The following is an 11,201-nucleotide window of genomic DNA, read 5'->3' on the forward strand; positions in this document are numbered from 1 at the left end:
AACTATTAAGATCAGGAAAAAGAGTGGTAATGGGAGATAAAGTAAGTTTTATGAATGTGAAACTGAAAGTGACAGTAGAGCATTGAGATCAAGAGGGCCAGAAATTTCTTGGAAATATAAATATAGATTTCATCACAAGATGGTTGAGTTTGTGCGACTTCTGGTTATAGTACAGAACTGGAGGGGATTATTAGAGTGACTATTAAGAAAAGAAGGATCAAAAAACAGAACTTTGAAAATGTCCTCACTTGGGGGCTAAAAGTAGAACTAGCAAAGAAGATAGACCAGGAGTCTTTGAGCAGGTGGGAAGAGAAGCAGAACATTATTCTAGGAGCAAAGGAAAAGGGAAGTATTAAGAAAGCATAAAAGGTGGGCATTTTCAACAATGACATATGCTATGGCAGAATCAAAAAAGATAAAGACCAATGATTTGCCATTTGGGACTTTTCTATCAATCTTTTAAGAGCATCTTTTCAATATTTGGATGGAACTGGGAACCAGAATGCAGGAATTAAGCAGTGAGTAGATAATGAGGCTACAGGGATTAATAGTATTCATTTGACAAATGAACAATTCTGTAGGATGCTTCCTCGGTGTCATGTATTGGGTTAGGTACTAAGGGTATAGCACCAATCAGGACACTTGCCTCAAGGAGCTCACATGCCTTTGGGAAAACAGGAATGTAAGCTGTATGATAAAATTGCAATGTATTTTTATATGTGCTGTTATGAGAGAGGAAGCAAGTGCTTGTGTAGCCAAGGAGTTAGAGTAGCTTTCCCCACCCCCATCCCTTTGCCTCTCAGATTTGCATCCTTTGAATATGGACTGTGCTTTTAGGAGTTTGGTAGGTGAAAGGAACATCTCACTTTTCCTTAATAACCTAGTATGTATCTATCCCTTATGAATTTTGCTGAACCTTTCTGGACCCTCTTTGCTACAGCCTTTGTTAGCACTCCGGATGATAAGTTCCATAGCTACAATCCACTTTGGAAAGAATTACCAATAAGTATTCCTGACTTTGTCATTATAGCATCAAAGATAAGCTTTGGAAGAAAAAAACACATGGAGGAAAACTTTGCAGGATTGAAAAACACACTTAAACTATAAATACACAATGCCATATCTGTTCTATTACTGAATACCTGTTGTTGATACTTAGAACTTGCTTCTCTTCTCTCAACCAACTTGACTTCTTCATTCTTTGCCCACTAGAAGTAAATATAAACAATTCTTCTTAGCAATAGATACCTAACAACTATTTTGGCTATTACTAGATTTTGGTATATAGTTATAGAAATTTAAAAATCACATAAAAGTAGCATTATGAAGAAATGAAGCCAGGACCAGAATAAATGTAATTCAGTTTTAGAACTAGACAGGGTAACCAGGAAAATAAATTTGAAAAATAAAAGAAACTCAGGGGACACACAATTATACTTTTATGGATCATCAAGATAACAATATAAATGAGAAGGTATAATTTACCACTTGAGAACAGATAAGGGACAAGAAACATAAAAAAAAAAAAAAAAAAAACACCTGTAGGTATTAGGGAAAATATATTTACAATAAAACAAAACCCAAATCCCACATTTTCCTGGGCCTCTCTACCTTGCATAAATAACAAAACTCACATTTTCCTGCTTCTTGTCTTCACATACACTTTCAAGACCTCAACTGCCTATAAGCGACCTCTGCAACATTCTGAGAGGCTCTCAGGAGGCATTTCACAAAAATAGTCACCCATTAATTTTCTTCTCCTCCACCTCTAATACCATGCATTTCCATGCCTGCTGTTTGCTTTAGCAATGGGCATTTCCATGCCTTCATGATGCCAGAGTTTGACAGTGATCAGTGACAAAGCAGGGGGAAACATCTCTCTCTTCCTTTACTGTGACACTTAACCAGTATACCAAGCAGCACTAGCTTGTTTCTTAAAGTCTTACATTTTGAGGGAAACAGCTTTGAGTTTTAAGTTACATTCCTCTTGATCGCTGTAGGATTTGGCCTCATATAATGCCCATAGACAAGCCCATGACATAATCCATGTAGCACTCAGTATCATCCTCGTTTTTTGATGACCAAGTTCTATTGGGGCTTTGTATTTGTTTGTTTTTATTATTACAAGGTCAAGCTGGTCATTAATACCAAACTGCTTACTTCTTTCCCCCTTAGGATGAGTTATTTCCAATGAGGTTCCTCATTCTTCTATTTTGTAAGTGTTCAAATCTTGGACTAGCCAACTAAACCCCATTCTGTCTGTAGTAATTATATTGCAGTGTGCAGTTCAAATCTAGTAAAAAATGGCATAATGCAAGCAAATTAAAATGGGGCATTTACCCAAATGACATTTATTGATCAAATACTATGGCCCAGGCAATAGTGCTAGGGCCCTGGAGTGTAAAAATGGATAAAACATGGGTCTTAGATTCAAGCATTCACAGACAGATATATACACAATATAAATGTTATGTTATATATATGCAGAGAGTGCTAAAAGAGAAACTAACTGCCTAGAGAATTTAAGATATCTTTCATAATGAAAGTGGCATTTGAATTGTGTTTTGATGGATGAATAGTAGTTTACTTGGGAGAGAACAGGAGGAGTAAGCATTTTAGGTAAAGGAAATGGCAAATACATGCAGTGGAGCTAGGGAAGGGTACAGTGGCAATGATGGGAAGTTTGTCACAACAAATAACCAGTAGAGCTTTTTAAGTAGAGGATTACATAAATATGTACACATACACACACACACACACACACACATACACACACACACAGAAAAGCAAGAGGGGTTGAGGATGGAAATAACAGATTGGGGGGGGGGGGCATTTATATATATAGTGTTATAGAAACCTTGAGATTACCTAGAAACAGTATGTCCAATGAGAGGTAAGTAGGCCAAGAACAGAGTATTTGGGAATAACAGTATTGAAGAGGCAAATAGAGGAATCAACAAAGGACATTGAGGGGAAAAGGAGTTAGAAAGAAAAGAAGAGAAGCTGCAAAAATTTGACATCTAGAATACCGAGGGTAGACAGAATTTCAGAATGGAGAAAGTCAGCAGGGTCATATTCTGCAGGAAGTTAAGTAAATTGATGACTGAAATAGACCAATGGGTTTGTCAACTAGCAGGTAACTGTTGATCTTTTCCCAAGCAGTTTCAGTGGAACAGTGAAAGTCAAGAGCAAGGTTCTAATGGATTAAAAAATGAAGAATATCTTTTGTAGAGAAAAGTAGGAAGTGATAAGGTAAATTGTGTCTCTTCTAGAAATTCTGAGAGGAAACTCTAGACACTTATAAGGGTCTTGAAGGAGTTGCTAATCATAAATTAGTATGTCTAGTTTCATTTACAAACATGTAGCCTTTTCCACTCTTAATTCAATTGTATTTATTGAGCATATACTCTATGACATAATTCAAATATGTTAGCATACCTAGTGCTTTACAGAGTTTGCAAAGCACTTTCTCATTTATTGTGCGATATGTGATTCATAATCATCTAATGCAGAGAGACTTGTCTCATAAGTTAAAATGAAAGACATTTGTGGCCACATATAAAGAGAGAATAGATTGGGGGTTGAAGAAAGGTTTTCTTAAGTTAACTGGGTAGAAGCTGGGGGAGATGTGAGGACAGAGACAAAGGATAAGACCATCTTCAGAAAATCTTTGTCAACTTTAGAATCAACTGGTTTGCAACTGGTGAAAGTCAGGAGTGGGTGGGTCATAGTATATATGTGATTTTCTTGAGATGAGGAAAGGAAAAGGTGAAGAAGTAGCAAATCAAATAATCCTCACTTAGTGTTCTCAGTAGTGTTAGTTAGCTTGGCACCTCTTGGCAATAACTAAAAGGTAAATAATAGGAATCTTGGAGAATTGATCAACATTCAGGTCATAGATAAATATACAAGAATGGGTAAGATAATTTTGAGAAAACAAACATTTGTGGCACTGGTTCTCACCCCTGGCTACACACTGGAATCAATCACTTTGAGGAACTTCTAAGAAATAACCACATCCTGTTCCTCTCTGGACAAATTAAATACAAACTGTGGAGTCAGAATCTGGGCAGTGGTATGTTTTAAAAGTTATTCAGGCAAGGGTGCCTGGGTTGCTCAGTCAGTTAAGTGTCTGACTCTTGATTTGGGCTCAGATCATGATCCCAGGGCCGTGAGATCAAGGCCCACATTGGGCTCTGTGCTGAACATGGAGCGTGTTTGGGATTCTCTCTCTCTCGCTCTCTCTCCCTCTCTCCCTCTCCAAAATAAATCAAATTAAAAAAATCAAAATTATTCAGGAGATATTAATGTGCCACAAAAGTTGAAAACCACCAATTTATGCAACTAGTGTGGAAGCTTGGAACACATGAAAAAGAGCACGAAAGAGGTTGGTTATGGAGGTGTGAGGAGAAAGAAAGCTACTGTGTTATCACTTTTCAAAGAGAAAATGCCAACTAACATCATGTATAGCCAAGAGAACCAATAAAATAAGGAAGGAATGGAAAGGATCCATTGGATTTAACTATTAGGAATTCATAATAATTTTACCTAATTTTGAAGACCTTTTTTTAAAAAAATATATTTATTTTTGAGAGAGAGAGAGAGACAGAGCACAAGCAGGGGGAGGGCCAGAGAGACATGGAGACAGAATGTAAAGCAGGCTTCAGGCTCTGAGCTGTCAGCACAAAGCCCAACATGGCTCGAACCCATGAACTGTGAAATCATGACCTAAGCCGAAGTCAGCTGCTTAACCAACTGAGCCACCCAGGCACCCCTTTAAGTCCATTTAATTTAGTGTCATCTTTTTTCAACACTACATGTGAATTTTATGACAAAGTATATACCTATATTAATTACATAGATTGTTTTCATTTTATTTATGGAAATTAAATTTTATTTCCGGGACAGGCATACATATGTATTGATTAATAAGATCTAGGTTTGCATTAAGGAAGGTAGGAACAGAGGATTACTATGTGGTCTGTCCTTGATTATTCTTTCACAACTATAAAACAAATTGAATACAGACCATTTATGCCCTATTTATATGCAAAATTGTCCTAAGCAAGCACTGATGATGTTCTCTATAGAAATTTCAATCACTTTTGCTTGTCTCTTCTCCTGCACAATATAATCAGCTCTGCTGCACATTTCTTCTCGGGTGATCTCTGCAGGCCAGTAAGTGATAAGGTCAATGTCAGTTGATTTTTTAATGAGAATATGAATTTAGCAGGATTCCTTTAGATATTGGGATGTGGGATAAGTTAGAACACTTATTATGCAGTGATAAATTTTCCTTGGTAGTTTTAATTCTATGTCAAAAGTTTACAGGCATGGTAATGTTGGTAGTTAAGCTCACACAACCACCTGCTTCTTTTATAAACCCTCAATTCGGGAATAAATGGTTGGAACCCTATATGTCAGGTGAGACCACTCTAATATGAATAGACATTGTGCATTTGTAACTACATTAACCAACACTGTATTCATCAGACTGTAATAAGTACCTTGAATTTTCTGGGAAACTAATTGCCTTCAAAATGAAAGGGGAATAATTATTTTAATTGGTGGTTTGTGATTATGGGCTTATCTCTTTCATATGGATTCAGTAGTATATTATTGTGTATTTTCCTAAACAGGGATAGGAATTTGTAAACTCTGTTTCCTCATCAGCCAAATTCCATCTGCTGCTGCAGTAGCTAGATTCACCTGGAAATGAATGTACCTCCACCCATCTTTTAATTTTTGTGAAACCTTTGAACACACCTCTCTTGCGTATAATAATTTGAATCTTAACTCTTGGTAATTCCTTTCCTTGTGTCCATTAAAATGAGAGGAGTAGAAGGTAAAGGAAGAAAGGAAAAGGACAGTGAGTATCTTGAACTCCATAAGACTCTTTTGAGATTCAAGTTTTTTTTATTATTAATCGTTGGTATTATTTGCGTTTGCAAAAACATGAGTCCAGAGATTTTGAACCTAATATAGTGTTTCACCTATTCCAGGAAACCTTGTAAGGTTATGCTAATGCCAACCCTCTTAAAGATATACATGATACAAAGTGTTAGAATACTACAAGGCTTAAAACTGTGTTTCACTATTAAAAGATTATGATGTATTTTTAGCACCTAGCACATAACTCAGTTTAATATATGCTCTTGATAACTGTGTGTTGAATAGTTCACGATTATAAAAAAAAAAAAAAAAAAAAAGATTTGAAATCTACATTAAATCCTTTTCAATATATTATACCTGAAGCTATCTCTAAAGTTTGAAATTTAGGGGATGAAAGAAATAGAAACTTCATTCTACATCACTGTAAATGGAATTCCATTAAAGCTGAGTTTATTTTATGGGCAAACTTAAATGTCCAATGTATGTTACCTTCAGATGACCTTTATACTAGTAATATTTAGGCTTGACAAGTAAAGAAAAAATCTGAGTTTATCTAAAACACAATATATTATTATATGTCATTACTCTTACATCCCTCGTGCTTCCATTTGAGTACCACCTTTTTGTCATTCTCAAGTCGCAATTTTTTCTACTTCTAATGCTTAAAGGGAAAAATTCTTAATACTATCAGAGAAAATACAGGAAAAATAGAACGTTTTGTTTAAGTTTTACGTATCTTCTCATTATTCTGCAAATATGCTCTGTAAGGGGAAGTAGACAGGAGTTAGTGAATCTCTTTAGCATAAATGTAAGTAATTAATAACTTTTCCAGCTTTCTCACAGATCTACTCAGAACAGATCTTTCTTAAGTTTAAGAGTTTTTATTTAGTATATATGAGTATTTTAAGGATTTTAACTGTTTATTTGAGGGACATATAGAATCCAGGGTGATATTTTCTCTTTCCACCTGAGAAAGTTTTAGCTTGAGATTTCTAGGGTTATGGTCTGTTCTATTGTTTGTCTCACATAGATGCAATATATAGCAAGGAATACAGTACCCTGTGAGCAATGAACAGGGATTTTTTTTTATTTCATGCATTATTCACAATTCTGCAGTGGTTTCAGAAAGTCAGTGTATGTCCCAGACACAAAGAAATGAAGAAACACAGAAACAAGGATATGATTTTCATATCGTTGTTTAGAATGATAATACTGTTGTGTATGGATTTCATCTTCATTGCAAAGTTGTAATAACTGTTATATTTTTAGCAGTCATCTCAAGAATCAAGAATATACATGTCTATCTTGTTTCTTAATGAAATGATTATGTTTAAATATTTGGATCTAAGCTATGAAGGGGAATTTCTATCAGGAGGGATAAGCAGTATGACTTTGTATGGATAACCCAATGTTTATTTTAGTTATATTTGTGACATCATTTCAGTTGCCTATATCAGTACTACTTTAAGTGGCAAACATAATAAAAGATGACTGTGTTTTGAAAATAAATGTGATTTCATTTTATTGTCACCAATAGATAGATGGAATCAAAGAAACGTGCTGGAATTGAAAAGAAAAATTCTTTTGAAAGAATTTTTCTAGTATATAGTTTTCATTTTATGGTCCAAATTTAAATGAACTCTCATGCACTTATAGAGAACATTAAATAAAACAAGTTCAGTTAATAGGCCTAAAAACCCACAACATGAAGGCACCAAGAGGATGACCATCCTTCATGACTGAGATAATGGTCCAATGTAGAAAATAAATTTAGAAATAACCAGAATAATAAGTTTCTAGGAAATTATTAGGGGGTGTTTTCAGTGTTGAATTCAAGTGGGATCCGATTAGAAAAGACCAATTGCGGGAGCACCTGGATGGATCAGTTGGTTGAGCATCCAACTCTTGATTTCAGCTTGGCTTATGCTCCTAGGGATATGGGATCAAGCCCGACTCTGAGTTCCATGCTGAGCATGAAGCCTGCTTAAGATTCTCTTTCCCTATGCCCATCTCCCTTCATCACATGTGTTTCCCCTAAAAAAATAAATAAAATAAAATAAAATATAATAAAATAAAATAAAATAAAATATAAAAGACAAATAGGAAGAAAAACATCACATCTTGCAATTTGAATTTTTTTTTCACTTGCCACAAATAGTATTGATCACTTGCATGGTTCATTTAGAACTTCCTGGCAGAGGAAGATGCAAATCACTGAAAAATAATTATGGTTAAGTTGAATGCTGTCCACACAGATTCTATGCATTATAGATTATCCTTATGTCTCCAGTTTCTTTTTTTTTTTTTCTTACTTACTTTGCTTTGTGGTCCTGGAGCTCTTTGTATATCACTTTCCTCACTTCTCTTCTGTTGCTTCAAAAGAATTGTGTTTATCTTTGTTTCCAACCACCATTATCCCAATCTGATACTCCACACATTAATTGTGGGGAAGAAAAACTGACAAAAAATGAGGAACTATAATTGTGTCAACATCATTTGAAGTCTGTTTTGCTTCTCTTAAGTCTGAGCATTCTGTCTCTTGTAGGAAAATAAACAGGACTGACAATACTTAACTGTTCCAAATAAATCCTCTCTTACTTTATGCAAAATTGTTCAGGTCTTGATGTCAGAGAGGGGTCAATGAAGGACATTTCAAAGGGACTAAGAAGAGTTCCTGGATGGACTCTTGGTTCCTAGACTTTTTTGAATTATGATTATGATGTCATCACTGCTAGAATTTATAAGTACTCCTGGTAGAGAGTAAAGCATCAAGCAAATGATAAACCTTTTGTATAGCTACATAAATTATTTCATCAGTTAGTATAGACATTTGTCAAATGACTACATGATTTTTTTGCTCTCAGAAAGTATACACTCCAAAAAAAACTTAAAGAGAAAAATACCTTTTCTTAAAAATTCCTCAGACCACAATGGATAATTAATTTCAGCTTGACAGGTATAAATGTGTTCAATAAAGAAAGAGTTGGATATTTCAATAACTAGGGTCATTTGTCAGGTTTGGTACTTTAAAAAATATTTTTATCTCTCCAAATTCATTCAAATAATATATTAGATTTTACTGAAATAGGTCACAATTACATTCCACTGTTAGGAGAAAACTTTATTATTAAGACATGTAAAGCAAAATATTTTTAAAAAGTACTTGTCTTACATTGATATGTTAATTTTTTCTCTGATATTTTGAAAACATGAAACTCTGTTCATTCACTTTTTGTTTGTTTAACTTGGAGGTTAACTCCAGTAAAAGTAATTCTGTGTGAACTTACCTGCTTATTTAAAACAAAGCATAGCCCTTGGAAAGTAGCATCTTTTATCAGTTATGATTTTTAATCACAATCATGCTTGTGAAAGCATTTTTATTATCCATTATGGATAACGTTTTAAATGACTTAACTTCAATTCTTGACCATCAAATAGGTTTTGTTTTCCTAGATGATTTGGCTATAAAAGTTAAATATGGCAAAAGTTTTCTTAGAGTGGAAAAGAAGCTCAATTTTTTTCTTTTAAAGATTTATTTATTTTTGATAGAAAGCAAGTGGGGAAGGGGCAGAGAGAGAGAGAAAGGGGCACAGAAGATACAAAGCTGGCTCTGTGCTAACAGTAGCAAGCCTGACACAGGGCTCGAACTCATGAACCATGAGATCATGGCCTGAGCCAAAATGGGACACTCAACTGACAGAACCACCCAGGTGCCCTAAAACTGGATTTTGAAATGTGGCTTCTTTTCTAGTTCTTTTCTAGTGATACATGTCCTGACATTATTGAAGGTAGAAAGAACAGTGATTGGGTAGGATTCATCACAGAATTTTACTTCCTGTGTGTTCAAACATGCTTTTATGCCAATTAGCTATGACCTTTTATTCTAGCCTTTAGTATGAGATTATTAGAGGCAATAATTTCTGAAATATTTTCCTTCTAATATTAGTTTAAGCAAATTTCTGTTTCGTGGTTGTTGTGCTTTTTTTTTCCTTTATGTGCTACTTCTTTCCACTAAGCTGCTAAATCTTTTGCAGAGGAATTAAACATAATGTTTCTAGAAACATGAATAGCTTGCGCCCTTTTCTGAGTGTCCTATTTCAGAAATAATGCAGCTGCAGTAGCATTTGCCTTTGTTTCTTCCCATTTCTCTCTACAGGGAAGTTTCTGCTTTAAGGCAGGCATGGGCTCTTTTATTCCTGGGATTTTTCTCTTCTAAATGATGTGAATGCTTCAGTCATGTTTTCTAAAGCACATTGTTTCTTTGTTAACTTATTTCAGTATGGTTGATTCTTCAGCTTGTAGGAATAATGAGGAGTGGGCAAGAGAGTATAAATGAATAATTACAAATCAACTGTTCCTGTTAGGAAAACAACCCAAAACAAAGGCTGTATGAATATAGTCCCAGTAACATCTTTAAAGATGACACACAGTGCATTTGTGTCTTCTGTATGTGATACACAGAATATCTCTACAGGCCATAAGATGTCAAAAAATGCAGCTAAAATGAAAACAAGCCACTAGTACATTTTTCATGATACTTCAGTCATAGGACTGCATTGCCTCACATGAAAAGGTCTTATTTGACTTGCATTTGGAGCAGAGAGTGAAAGGACTTTGCTAAGGGTTGCCTTCTTTAGCCCCCTCCCTCTAATACATTTCTTTTATGTGATTCTTCCACTTTTCATTTCCCATCTTACTTGTTTTCAATCTGAATAGCACACTTTATGAAATGGTCACTGCTTTTGAAGTTCATTCTACAGAGCTCTAAGTTTTACTGAAAAGAAGATAATTTTCTCGAATTTGTGTGTCATCCTTGTAAAGGGGCCATGCTAATCTTCTATTTTCCCAATTTTAGTGTATGTGCTGCCAAAGCGAGCATGGTAAATCCCCCCCCAAAAAAATAGGTTATTGGACAAATTAGTTAAATCCCATTCAAATAATAAAAGAAGGCAAACTTGGCTTATTCAACTTTGACATCTAATTTGATTCTTTTGTGTGTGCTGTCCTCCTGAAAGCAGCCAACACTTGTTAAATTTGAATAGGAGAGAACAAAAAGAGATAGTAGAATATTACTTCTTTTCACTAGTTTTAAATTAATTTTAGATTACACAGAACTACATCTTCATTATTTAAACAAGAAATTCAATATGTACTCCAAAGGGTTCTACTCTTCTAACTCTCCTTTAATAATCTCAGGATTCTGTATCAGAAGAACAAGGGAACTAATATTTTGTTGTGGTATAAATATTTCTCCTTCTAAAATAACAAAGTCAAAAAACTCTTTGTTTTTCTCATGTTCATGACTCTTC

At 34.8% G+C, this 11,201-nt stretch overlaps 1 non-coding gene across 1 annotated transcript; it reads right to left on the reverse strand.

Moving 5' to 3' along the window:
• Nucleotides 1-10,668: 10,668 nt before the first annotated feature.
• LOC120224810 lies at nucleotides 10,669-10,771 on the reverse strand. Its single transcript, XR_005526664.1, has one exon. It is a non-coding gene; the product is annotated as a U6 spliceosomal RNA (small nuclear RNA).
• Nucleotides 10,772-11,201: the final 430 nt, after the last annotated feature.

The sequence above is a fragment of the Hyaena hyaena genome, unplaced genomic scaffold (assembly GCF_003009895.1).
Source record: "Hyaena hyaena isolate Hyena2069 unplaced genomic scaffold, ASM300989v1 scaffold_1254, whole genome shotgun sequence".
Taxonomy (NCBI): domain Eukaryota; kingdom Metazoa; phylum Chordata; class Mammalia; order Carnivora; family Hyaenidae; genus Hyaena; species Hyaena hyaena.